This window comes from Vicia villosa, linkage group LG3 (genome assembly GCF_029867415.1).
Source record: "Vicia villosa cultivar HV-30 ecotype Madison, WI linkage group LG3, Vvil1.0, whole genome shotgun sequence".
NCBI classification, from domain to species: Eukaryota; Viridiplantae; Streptophyta; class Magnoliopsida; order Fabales; family Fabaceae; genus Vicia; species Vicia villosa.
Genome location: NC_081182.1, coordinates 98,265,053 through 98,280,197, shown reverse-complemented (window position 1 = coordinate 98,280,197; position 15,145 = coordinate 98,265,053).

Genomic DNA, 15,145 nt, shown 5'->3' with positions numbered 1-15,145 from the left:
TAAGCATGAATGAGTGGTGCATAATAGTAAAAGAGTAGCAAAATATGGCATAAGGTCTTTTATTAAAAATAGAAAAAAAATCCAATTAAAATAAGATATTAGAACATATAATAAAATTAAAAATAAAAACAAGAACTTTAATATTTGTATCTTTTTTACGCTACATTCACAAGTTTTCCAAACAATCCAATAAAATAAAAACATTAGATAATAAACACAGAAAAAAATTAAATTTCAATAATTACCAAACACCATATTCCTAAATGATTTCACACCATAAATCATACTCCCTCCGTTCCTTTTTAAGTGTCGTTTTAGCATAAAGCTCTTCAACCAAGATAGTGGAATATTAGAGTTACTTTTTCTATTATACCCTTATTTATTTTTCTCTTTCCAAATAAATTCAATCATACACTCTCTTTTTCCAATAACTAATTGAAAAATTTGAGGTGGAGTTATTGAGAAAATAAGGGTATAAATGACAAATTATAACATTAAATTATAAAACGACACTTAAATAGGAACAAAAAAATTCTTCTAAAACCACACTTAAAAAGGAACGGAGGGAGTAATAATTACCAGACATCATATTCCCCAACTGAATTCACACCATAAACGTTTCTCTCCTTCTTTTCTTTCAATATTATTTGCGAAATCTTTAGATTAGTCGGTTATGAAATAGGATTGAGATTATGTACACTGGACTTATTAAAATAAATAATTTTAAGAAAATACATACTTTTGTAAAAAAAAATTATGATTTTTTTGGTGTTTTTTTTTAAGTTTGTTAATATAAGGAGATATTTTTTTTGTTTATGATATTAGTTAAAAATAAGATAATAATTGTATGATTAAACTAATTTAATTAAATAAATAATTAAAATAGAAAGGAGAAACTAGTTTTAACTATCTTAGTAAAAGTATAGAAATTAGGGAATGACCCAAGGTGTAATACCAATATGTGTCTAGAATCATATCAGCAGAATACTAATAACTGATACTGAGTACATACAAAAGTCAGGAATAATAACATAAGATGTATACATTTCAAAATCATCTCGAAGATGGATACAATGGAGTTGTCTACACAATGATAAAGATACACAGCGGAAGAAAAGATCAGGTACAGTCTTCATGGCATCCGATCAAAAGCTCTTGATCCAACCATCTAGCAAAACTCGATCTTGCATAGTACCTGAAAAATAATAAGATGAATGGGGTGAGATTACTAAATCTCAGTGAGTTCCCCTATCTTATGGGTCCTCTCGGCTCTACAGGGTACATGCATAATCTATAGATCCATCTCAGATCCTAAGGTTTCCTCACTGCCCAGTACAGGAAAACTTATCAACTCGTAGCACCACGATTGAGTGTCCACTGACCACCCAATTGGATTTTCTGAGAACATATCACATGTTCGGATATTAGGTACATGTTTCCTCTAGAATAGGTCTTCCGGAATTACCTGCCAACCTTCTGTCAGGAGCTACCCTCAAGGTCTGGTCTTCCGGGTTTACCTGCCTATCTGCTCTAGAAACAAGACCCCAAAAATATACCTTTTCAATCTACATGGTAAGTAACTCATATGACTATAGAGAACCATGGAATCGACATTGAATCGCATCACACGATTCAACTCCTCCAATATCCTAGGGCCTGAATCTCACATAGAAATTCACCCTCAAGGAGATGACAAAAAGGAGAAGGTGTGGCCCACATCTCCAGGAGTTCATCCCCGAAGAATAGCTCCTGAACTACGAAGCACGGCCCATTCCTGAGATCACACACTCGAGGAATGCCTGCAATATATGTGGCACAGGGGCATCCTTGGAAATACTTCACAAGAAATAGCCAACATATATGTAACATGCCTACTCGCAGTTACTGTCCTTATGTCTGTCCTCTAACCCCTCGTCTTATACTTACTACACCATTAGATTGTAGGAATTCGAAAGTAGTCGCTTGATAGGAAAAGGAATAGTAGGATAGCGTCAGTTCATATCTCTTGATCTAGGTATCCTAAGGTTCACCTTACCTGATCCACATTTGTTAACCGACATACACAAGTTACACCATGTAGTAAGACCTCCTCGCCTTTGGGTTCACATGGTTAGCTTCACAAGCTACAAGTCATCAACATCTTTGGTGTAAGTTTCTATCTTTTATCTTCCATCACCTCTCATTGCATGATTCCTACAACCTAGTTGAAGGAAATACTTGGGCACGAAGGTCTTTAGAATGATTAACAAATCAATTATCCAAGTCTTATCTTTACTAATCAAGGTACAAGAAATTTAACATGGGTTTGATTAGTACTTAAGAGTATGCTAAGGTTTTGGAAGCTCAATCATTTCGTAGCCCTTTGCGTTAGCTTTCCAATGCCTCCGACGGCGCCTAGTTCTGAGTTACGGAACTCCAATTATGGTCGAAACAGTTAAGGGATGATTTTCTGTCAGGTGCAATCGATTTGCACTGGTGTGCAATCGATTGCTCACTAAACCAGAAGTGCAGAAAGTCAAATTTTCACAGTGCAATCGATTGCTTGACCCCTGCAATCGATTGCTTACTGAACCAGAAGCAAAAATCACATTTTTCTTGCATAAAACCAGTCCCAAAAGAGTTCTAACTCATCCATAGGTTCCACAACAATCCAAATACGAATCCCATCATATATTAACAGTCCATATCATACAATTGCATCAAAAGAATAGATATTTCACAGATTTAATCAACATGCAAGGTATCGATCACAATCTAAACCCTTAATCATGCAATTTCATAAAACTCAAATCCTACCAAAGTTCTAACTATGGAACTCACCTTGAGAACAAATTCTGAATTGAGTGATGAAGAAGATGATGAATCCAAGCTTGATTCTTTTCTATCCTTCCAAAAGCACCAAGCTTCACACACATGCAAGAGGAAAATGGACTTGTTCTTCCTTCTCCCTTTCTCTCAATTTCATTTTCCCCTCTTCTTCCTTGACCTTGATTCTGATCTTGGCTTGATGAAGTTAAGGAATGAAAATGAGGATGAGTGCTTTGTGTTTGTTCTCCCACATTCCTCTCATTTCACGTGTCCCACCTCTTCTCTAAAAAAATCTGAATTGGGAATGTTCTTGATGAAATGTTTTTAACCAAACAAGTCCTTAAGGTCCTCATTTAATGACTAATGACCATAACACCCTTTAACTATGCAATATTCACCAAATTGTCACTTGGTTCAATTCTAACAAATTCGTAGAATTTCCACTAACTTATCTTTAATATTAGCAACTCTCAATTGTCATAGGGTCTCATATGCTTGAACAATACGGAATATTACACAAGGCCCAATAAAGACACCAAAACCTTAATTATTAATTATAATAGATAAATAAACTTTAAAAAAAGTTCTAACCTGACAGAAAGAGGCGCTGCCTCCTCTTTCATGTGTTTGAAATCCAAGAACCAACTATTTGATCAAAGTATAATAAGTAGCAAATAGACAGACAACTGATTCTCCCTTCTATCCCATGCTCATTCTTCTTCCCCATTTTTCGCCTATGCCTTTTTCTCCAATAAGAACTTATAGCAAAAAGTATCATTGAGGCTTCCCCTAGTCGGATTCATTGTCACGGTGTTTTTTTCCTTCTTCCATGTTATGTCTTTTTTTTTTTATTTCCTACAAATAGACTTAGAACAAAAAGTTGAAATTATTATAAGAAATAGTAAAATATATACATCGTAATTATAATAATGTTAATGATTAATAATCATAATAATATTAAAATTGTTAATATAATAATAATTACGATAATGATAAAATGGTCAGTAACAATAATAATAATTACAATAATAATAAAATGGTTAGTATTAATTATCAATAATAATACTAATAAAATTGTTAAAAATAATTAACAATAATAATAAATGTTAGTAGCAACAATAAAAATTGTTAGTAGTAGTAATTATTAACAATATTTATAAATGTTAGAGATAACAAATAATAAAAGCAATATATAAAATATGAACAAAATAATATGATAGAAAAAAAATCCCAAAGATAAAAACCTAAAGATTAAATCAGGGTGAACCTAGTTTTTTTTAAAGTCCCCAGCAGAGTCGCAAACTGTAGCAACCTGCCTATAAATTTACGTTCAAACGAGTCGCCACCCACTTTGTTTGGGCAAGTGAGAAACCCTTACAAATAAGAGATTTTGGGTAAGTAGGTTAATTAGGCAAAGAGAATGTGTTAGGCACCCTTTGCCTCCCTTGTACTCAAGGGGACCCATTTAATCTTTAGGTTTAGATTTTATATAAAAAAAAAATTATTGACTAATAAATTTAGAAAAAGTTTCTATTGACTAATAAATTTAAAAAGAAAGCCTTTAACCAAAAGGGTAAATCTCAGTTTTGATAAAGCCATTGTCAGATCGAGACCAAAAGGCATATAAACAAAATTGTAATAAAAATAATAGGCCTCAATGCATCATTATTGGCCAAAACAGGGTTTTTAATAAAAATAAAAAACAAACGGACAAAAATATTTACATGAGTGTAGTGTAAGTTGCTGAATTTCAGTTTACTAGAAACATTCCTTAAGCAAGGGATCCATTGCAATCCTTGAGTTTCTTTGATAAATGGAAATCCTGAGTTTTAAAATACAACTAACTTAATCTTTAACATAATTTACAAAAAGTATATGATATGCACAAATAGATACCAAAAAATGATGAAAAAACGTCAGTCGAACATTACTTTAACATAAAATATACGGAAAAAAAATGAAAAATGTGTTAGTAGTTAACAGGAAATAGATTATACAAGTCAGATTTAGGGTAACTTTTACTTATAATATAAGTAAACAAAAATATTTTATTAAAAAAATGTGTTAATGAGAAGAATTCACCCAACTGTCTCTATTGTTAAAACAAAGAAAGAGTGAGAAAATAATATGAAAATGGGGCGGTGTATGGATGTAAATAGAATGGAGTGTATGCAATTAAAAGAATCTATATCGCAGCTGTTATACCCCAAAATTTGCCCACATCTTTTTTCAAGAAAACTCCAATCTGAAAATTAAGAGTCTCATATAATTATGGATTATTTCAACAAATATCCTGACATATGAAACACTTAGTTTTTAGAATTTTTCTTATACGGTAATTTGGCTTGCAGTTGAATTTATTCTTACGCAAACGCCAAATACTGTTTATTACTTCACACATGCTATTTATTTATTTACAGATAAATAGTACTGACACAATTGGTACAGAGTTAAATCTTTTTGCAGGCGCAGAATCAGGAAACTCAGACTGTACTGGTAACAAGTAGATTATTATTATCTTTTGTTTCCCACTAATTTTGGTACTATATTCCATTATTTTCAAAAATCTTTTCAAATCTCTTTTTCAAAAATCAAATCTCTCTTTTTCCCAACACTATCATACACTTTCTTTCAAATCTTACTTCCACTCAAATTTTCCTTTTGTACGGAATCACATCATTCCCCAACGTCTCTATCCTTCTTTCCATTCTATAAATACCTCCCATTTTCTTCCATAAAATCTCACATCAAATTCTAACTCATCTTTCAAATTCCTACCTCATATCTATTTTCTCTTCTTCCCTGACAAGAATGGCAAAGTGGATAGAGACACTGTTTCTTACAGTCATCACCATTGCTACGGTGATCATGACTTTCTTCTGCTTGCATAGTCCTGAAGAGTGTGGACCTGCAATGGTTGCACTCCCAATCATCTACATGTTATTGTTCATAGCATGGGTCATTAACCGTCATTCTTAAAATTTGCCGTATTTCTTATTTCTTAAATGTACCGTTTATTCGTCGTACTGTTCAATATAGTATGTAATATTTGTACTGTCAGTATTAAATGTTGTATTACTTGTCATAATATTGCTTAATTACTAAGATAATATTTTGTGTGTTTTCTGCCAGTCAAATATTCCTATTTCTGTGCATTAAATGATTTTCAGGGTTATTATCGGTAATTTTGCCCGCATACCGTAAATATTAGTTATTTATTATGTCTGTGTTTTTAACAAGTCATGTAAATAACTTTCATTTTTCACATAAAACAAAAACAACAAAAAAAGAAAATTAACTTTGACTGTTGATTTTTCACTCTAACTGCTACGTCAATACCTGAACAGTCAATTGACAGCCAAACTGCTGGCAGTACAATTCTCAGTGTTTTGTACCATCAATCAAATCAATCTTTCACAATTCAAAATTCCAAGATTTTTGTTCTAGAAGTCTTCTGAATATCACGCGATTAGCAGAGACTCAACACTGCACAAAAATCAGGTACGCTTAGCTGTCTCCTACATAAACAGTCCCTAATCAGGGTTTTTCTTGTTTTTATAGGAGCAACAAGTTTTTGAGACCTCAAATGGATTTCATACACATCCATATATCTCAAAGTACCATCATACAAATTTTCAAACTTCAATTCACTCAGACGCACCGTCAGCAGCTCAAACAGTCAACAGACGACCCGTTTGACCAAAAGAGTCAACAGACAGTCAAAAATGAAATTTTTTGTCAAAGTCCATATTTTGTCAAAGGATTCATCATTTGATCATTGGATGATCATAATTCATCAAGGAAAGATCAAAAATCAACAAAACCCTAAGATTCAAAATTAGGGTTTTTACCTGAAAAGTCAACTCAACTTTGACTGATCATAACTCTCTCATCCTTCATCCAAAAAATTCAAACCAAAGCTTGTTTTGAAGGAAATTCAATTATCTTTCAAATTCCATTGATCCCATGGTCATTGGATTCACCATTTGAAAAATATGATCAAAGACATTACAGGTCATTTTCACAGTCAACAAAAAGATACTTTTTTCAAAAGGACACACAAGGAGCATCAAAAATCATTTTGACATGAGACCAAAGGCATTGGTTAGAGGACTCTTTGAGGTTTCCAAAAAGTGCAAGATCTCCTTCATATGACAAAAATTGAAGGATTTACACCTTGTTGAAGTTGGTTAAATTTTGGGAAAATGCATGAAAACAACATTGCTCAAAAATGTATTTTTTCCAAATGGGGCCAAGTTTTCAGCATTCAAACATCTTTGCCATGTTATTATGGGCCTCCCACGACCAAGACTAAGCCCACACCATTTTTATTCATTTTTTGCTTGATTTTATCTTATTTTAAGATTAAAATTAAAAGGAAAATGGATGGATAAATGGTAGCTTAACTTCCAAGCATGACTCACCCAAGGAATCTTCATCTTTATGCAGAGAATTGAAGAGCAAGGCAGGTGCATTGAAGACAAGAAGACTTGGTCAATAATTCAAAGCTTTTTTAATATAAAAAATGCAAGAATTCCACAAAGGCAACTAAGTGGCTTCTTAGCTTCAATTCTAAGCACCCATGGCTTATAAATAGCCTATCATACTTCACAAACAAGGAGAGAACGAATTCAGTAGCATTCATAAGCATATAGCACTCTTGTAACAACTTGTAATTTTCAAAGAAACTTGGAATTCGAATTTTAAGTTTCAGTCCATTTCAATACAAAATAAATATTCAAACACCTTCCTTGAACATCAATAAACGTATCCCAATCAATTGCAAGCCTTGAAGCTCACTAAATCGAGCTATACAGGTCATAATTTGTTCAAACCTAAATCAACTTGTATCTGGTTATTCACACATGCTTAGCAAGATGTAGACATATAATTAAGTTTGGTTTGAGGTGTAGATCATTTCTGGAAACTTAATTGGAGTTTGAACACGTATACACGAAACTACCATTTTAGGGTTCTTCATCTCAAAATTAGGGCTTTCTGAAATAGGCAAAATTAGAGGTCCTAAGTAGTACCATTAGGTTCGTATGGATCAGACGAGTTGAATGGTACCATCGCGCCAAATTGCTTTGCACGTTTACCCCTATTCGTTATTTTGCAGGTCTGAAGCTCATCAATTACAGCGCTCTTTCATAAAAGCGCTGTAAAAGGCCCTAGCGAGAGGTTGAAGATGATGAGGTGTCCCCACCTCATTGGACAGCCAGCGCGCGTACTTTTTAAAATTTCCTCTAATTCTGTGCTTTGCAGGTGTACTGATCACCACGTGCCTCAATTTCTGGACCATCTGATCTCATTTAATGAATCATCCAACGCGCCAGATCAAACAATCCTTATCATGGACCCTCAATCCAACCACACATGATCAGTATCCTTTTTATTTTCTATTTTATTTTAATTTCTTTACAAAATTAATTAAAAATAGTTTTAAAAATCCAAAAAATGCATAAAAAATATTTTTAGACTTCTAAAATAATATATTATTTTCTGAAATAAAAATATTTTATTTTCCTTCAAAATTTCAATATTTTGCATAATTAATTAGTATATATTTATATATTTGCTTTTTAATTATTCTAACCAATCAAAAAATCATAAAAAAAAATTGTTCTTTATATAAAATATTGTTTATATATTATAAACTAATTTTGTACATATTTTGAATAATTTTATCTTTAAGTTTTAATTATTTGTATAATTATTTGCATAATTATGTTTTAATTAACTTAAATCAAATTCAAATCAATTCCAAAAATTCAAAAAAATTAGTTTTGTTTTAAAATTAATTGACACATATTTTGTACATATTTTAAACTTAATTTCTAGGTTTAAATCTATTTTCATCTTTTTTCTTCATTTTAATTTAATTAATCATGCATTAATTATAATTAAAATAAATCATAAAAAATCCAAAAAACATGCCTTTTATTTTTCTTGCAATTTAAATTCCTAGATAAATGTATAGGATGTCAAATTCATGTAAATAGGCTAGTTTATATTTCCTGCACAATCGATGTAATAGCGTAGATTTACTTTCCGCACTTTACATTTCCGCATTTTAATTTCCAGCAAATATAAACTGCGTGTATGTCAAAGATAAAATATCTGAATACGAACACAATCACACTTGCACCTCTTAAGGTAATCCCTTCTCATTCTTTTCAAAATCAAAGTCAAAATTCCACTGTTTTGAGTACAAAATCGAACCTTGCGTTTATATCCGGTGAAAGGATAGATTTTTAAAGGAAATAGGATAAAGACCTTACAACTCAGGGTAGACCTCCTAGTTTGCTTGCTCAAATCAAAACAAACAAATTCTCATACACTGTTGTTTTTCAAAACAAAACTTTCCAAAAAGACAATACTTTGTATACATCCAAACACGGATTATTACAAAGTTAACGTTCTTTTCAAAACATCTTTCGAAAGATAAACAAGCATTTTGTATACATCCACACACGGATCATTACAAAATTCAATTTACAAAAGTATTTGAAACCACATATGAGCAATTTCAGAGCAATTGAAAAGTGATCGAAAAACAAGTGAGCTAAGCAAACTTAAGAGCCCATGGATAACCATGGATACAAAGGGTGCTAACACCTTCCCTTTGTATAACCTACCCCCTTACCCAGAATTTCTTAAAGGTTTTTTTTCTGTTTCTTTTATAAACCTTTCCTTAATTGGATAAAATAAAAGGTTGGTGGCGACTCTGTGAATTTTCAAAATGCGAAAGCATTAAGCGATAAAAAAGAGTCAGTTCACGTATCTCTACAGAACAGAGGTATGGCCCGGGATTAAAAAACGGAGGTCCACAGCAGCATATTTTCTATGTTAGTCTATAAAACCGAACGACGAATTAATCATGGGTGCGCAACGTTCACATCTCCTTCGAAAACTTCCCTATCTGGAAAAAAATTAATTATCGCAACACAACGAATAACAAAAAAAATATTATATAGCATTGCATGATAAAGAAATTTAGACAGATATGAACTTGAAAAATCCTGAGCCATTAATAATTAATGCTTTATGTTTTCACCATTCTCAGTTATAGAACAAAAATAATTTTTTAAGCAATTTCCTTTGTTCAAAGGCGGAAACATGCAAGGGTGCCAGGTCAGAAACAATGTCATCTAGCATGTAAGTTAACTTGTAAATCGATGTACCCTCGATGAGAATGTTTTGTAATGGTGTGACATTGCCACTTTCATTCCAAGAATGAAAGCCTTAAAAACTACAATATCCCCATATAATATAAGACAAAGCCCTTCACGACTTTAGATCTGAATAAAACAGGATAATAATGATCATATGTAAATCAGAACACCATTGCAATAAGAAATAATTTGCAATAATTATGAAATGAAAAATAATTGTCTTATAATAATAGGATTACCATTGCAATCAAGTCATTTTGATGCCCTAGATAAACCAGGACAGCAACCCTTGCATTAAAAATGGTTCATGCAGATACAAAATCAGCAACTCTCACAACATAAGAGTCCTTCGTTAAATATATACATGGTAAAAATAAACGTAAATAAAATGAACAAATTGTGCTAAATTATCTAATTAAAATAATAATAAAAAAATTACCCTTAAGGTATGGAGAAATGTAACATCTTAGGGTTATAACTATAAGAATTCAAATTTGTGTAAAAAAAAACAATATGAATTCAAATAACCAAATATCATTAATACATGGTGATTTTCAAAAATATAACAAATTAGATGATAAGTTCTAAAGATCACAACCTGTAAGATAAACTGCATTGAAAGCATCTTTTTCTATATAAGAAGAACGTACTAACTCTTGTCAATATTAAAAGAAAAACACTCGGTGTAATTATAATGAAAAAAAATTCTTAAACAGAATAAAAATAATTTGTAATGATATTTATTACCAAGTTTACACATATAAAATTTTCAAATGTTTTATTGAGTGTCAAGGCATGAGTGTACAACTCTTTGGTGTAATCTTCCATATTCGGAAATTTAGGCACATTCCCAGCATCACACTAGAATAAACAGCTATGTCATACACTTTTAAATTTATACAGAGTAATAGGAAGTACAAAGTAATAAAATAAAATACCTCATCAATGATATTTGATTTAGATTCCAAGTAAAACGTTCTTAATCCTTTCTCTTTTTAGCGATTACAAGAGAAGTCTTTAATGCTAATTATTTAGCCTTTATAATGGGAGCATTCTCCGAACGAAATCTAAATTGGTAGATCTTAAAAAAATAAAATAAAAATGTAAGCACAAGTTACTGCCTATATTTAAAGTTCTAATTTAATTAGGAATATTCATAATTTACTTTTACAAATTTTTGTTCATATGTAGGAGGAGGCGTCCTCTTTGTTACTGACTTTATTTTGCAAACTCCATTTTTATCACTGATCTCTTCAATTTCCTTAGCTGGCTTCAACTTCAATTTATGTATAATAGAAATGGAAGACTCAGCTTGTCCACTATTTCCAAGCACATGCACCAAAAACATAGGTCTTTGTTTGAGTAACAAATAAACTTGAATCATTGTATATAAAAAAATAAAAAAATAAACTGACAAAAATATTCACATGAGTGTAGTGTAAGTTGCTGAATTTCAGTATACTGGAAACATTCCTTAAGCAAGGGACCATTGCAATCCTTGAGTTTCTTTGATGAATGGAAATCCTGAGTTTTAAAATACAACTAACTTAATCTTTAACATAAATTACAAAAAGTATATGATATGCACAAATAGATACCAAAAAATGATGAAAAAAAGTCAGTCGAACATTACTTTAACATAAAATATACGGAAAAAAATGAAAAATGTGTTAGTAGTTAACAGGAAATAGATTATACAAGTCAGATTTAGGGTAACTTTTACTTATAATATAAGTAAACAAAAATATTTTATTAAAAAAATGTGCTAACGAGAAGAATTCACCCAACTGTCTCTATTGTTAAAACAAAGAAAGAGTGAGAAAAGAGTAGGAAAATGGGGCGATGTATGGATGTAAATAGAATTGCGTGTATGCAAGTAAAAGAATCTATATAGCAGCATATTTTCTATGTAAGTCTATAAAACCGAACGACGAATTAATTATGGGTGCGCAACGTTCACATCTCCTTCGAAAACTTACCTATCTGGAAAAAAATTAATTATCGCAACACAACGAATAACAAAAAAAATATTATATAGCATTGCATCATAAAGAAATTTAGACAGATATGAACTTGAAAAATCCTGAGCCATTACTAATTAATGCTTTATGTTTGCACCATTCTCAGTTATAGAACAAAAATAATTTTTTAAACAATTTCCTTTGTTCAAAGGCGGAAACATGCAAGGGTGCCAGGTCAGAAACAATGTCATCTAGCGTGTAAGTTAACTTGTAAATCGATGTACCCTCGATGAGAATGTTTTGTAATGGTGTGACATTGCCACTTTCATTCCGAGAATGAAAGCCTTAAAAACTACAATATCCCCATATAATATAAGACAAAGCCCTTCACGACTTTAGATCTGAATAAAACAGAATAATAATTATCATATGTAAATCAGAACACCATTGCAATAAGAAATAATTTGCAATAATTATGAAATGAAAAAGAAATGTCTTATAATAATAGGATTACCATTGCAATCAAGTCATTTTGATGCCCTAGATAAACCAGGACAGCAGCCCTTGCATTAAAAATGGTTCATCCAGATACAAAATCAGCAACTCTCACAACATAAGAGTCCTACGTTAAATATATACATGGTAAAAATAAATTTAAATAAAATGAACAAATTGTGCTAAATTATCTAATTAAAATAATAACAAAAAATAACTCTTAGGGTATGGAGAAATGTAACATCTTAGGGTTATAACTATATGAATTCAAATTTGTGTAAAAAAAAAAAACAATATGAATTCAAATAACCAAATATCATTAATACATGGTGATTTTCAAAAATATAACAAATTAGATGATAAGTTCTAAAGATCACAACCTGTAAGATAAACTGCATTGAAAGCATCTTTTTCTATATAAGAAGAACGTACTAACTCTTGTCAATATTAAAAGAAAAACACTCGGTGTAATTATAATGAAAAAAAATTCTTAAACAGAATAAAAATAATTTGTAATGATATTTATTACCAAGTTTACACATAAAATTTTCAAATGTTTTATTGAGTGTCAAGGCATGAGTGTACAACTCTTTGGTGTAATCTTCCATATTCGAAAATTTAGGCACATTCCCAGCATCACACTAGAATAAACAGCTATGTCATACACTTTTAAATTTATACAGAGTAATAGGAAGTACAAAGTAATAAAATAAAATACCTCATCAATGATATTTGATTTAGATTCCAAGTAAAACGTTCTTAATCCTTTCTCTTTTTAGCGATTACAAGAGAAGTCTTTAATGCTAATTATTTAGCCTTTATAATGGGAGCATTCTCCGAACGAAATCTAAATTGGTAGATCTTAAAAAAATAAAATAAAAATGTAAGCACAAGTTACTGCCTATATTTAAAGTTCTAATTTAATTAGGAATATTCATAATTTACTTTTACAAATTTTTGTTCATATGTAGGAGGAGGCGTCCTCTTTGTTACTGACTTTATTTTGCAAACTCCATTTTTATCACTGATCTCTTCAATTTCCTTAGCTGGCTTCAACTTCAATTTATGTATAATAGAAATGGAAGACTCAGCTTGTCCACTATTTCCAAGCACATGCACCAAAAACATAGGTCTTTGTTTGAGTAACAAATAAACTTGAATCATTGTATATAAAAAAATAAAAAAATAAACTGACAAAAATATTTACATGAGTGTAGTGTAAGTTGCTGAATTTCAGTATACTGGAAACATTCCTTAAGCAAGGGATCCATTGCAATCCTTGACTTTCTTTGATGAATGGAAATCCTGAGTTTTAAAATACAACTAACTTAATCTTTAACATAAATTACAAAAAGTATATGATATGCACAAATAGATACCAAAAAATGATGAAAAAAAGTCAGTCGAACATTACTTTAACATAAAATATACGGAAAAAAAATGAAAAATGTGTTAGTAGTTAACAGGAAATAGATTATACAAGTCAGATTTAGGGTAACTTTTACTTATAATATAAGTAAACAAAAATATTTTATTAAAAAAATGTGCTAACGAGAAGAATTCACCCAACTGTCTCTATTGTTAAAACAAAGAAAGAGTGAGAAAAGAGTAGGAAAATGGGGCGATGTATGGATGTAAATAGAATTGCGTGTATGCAAGTAAAAGAATCTATATAGCAGCATATTTTCTATGTAAGTCTATAAAACCGAACGACGAATTAATTATGGGTGCGCAACGTTCACATCTCCTTCGAAAACTTCCCTATCTGGAAAAAAATTAATTATCGCAACACAACGAATAACAAAAAAAATATTATATAGCATTGCATCATAAAGAAATTTAGACAGATATGAACTTGAAAAATCCTGAGCCATTACTAATTAATGCTTTATGTTTGCACCATTCTCAGTTATAGAACAAAAATAATTTTTTAAACAATTTCCTTTGTTCAAAGGCGGAAACATGCAAGGGTGCCAGGTCAGAAACAATGTCATCTAGCGTGTAAGTTAACTTGTAAATCGATGTACCCTCGATGAGAATGTTTTGTAATGGTGTGACATTGCCACTTTCATTCCGAGAATGAAAGCCTTAAAAACTACAATATCCCCATATAATATAAGACAAAGCCCTTCACGACTTTAGATCTGAATAAAACAGAATAATAATTATCATATGTAAATCAGAACACCATTGCAATAAGAAATAATTTGCAATAATTATGAAATGAAAAAGAATTGTCTTATAATAATAGTATTACCATTGCAATCAAGTCATTTTGATGCCCTAGATAAACCAGGACAGCAGCCCTTGCATTAAAAATGGTTCATCCAGATACAAAATCAGCAACTCTCACAACATAAGAGTCCTACGTTAAATATATACATGGTAAAAATAAATTTAAATAAAATGAACAAATTGTGCTAAATTATCTAATTAAAATAATAATAAAAAAATTACTCTTAGGGTATGGAGAAATGTAACATCTTAGGGTTATAACTATATGAATTCAAATTTGTGTAAAAAAAAAACAATATGAATTCAAATAACCAAATATCATTAATACATGGTGATTTTCAAAAATATAACAAATTAGATGATAAGTTCTAAAGATCACAACCTGTAAGATAAACTGCATTGAAAGCATCTTTTTCTATATAAGCAGAACGTACTAACTCTTGTCAATATTAAAAGAAAAACACTCGGTGT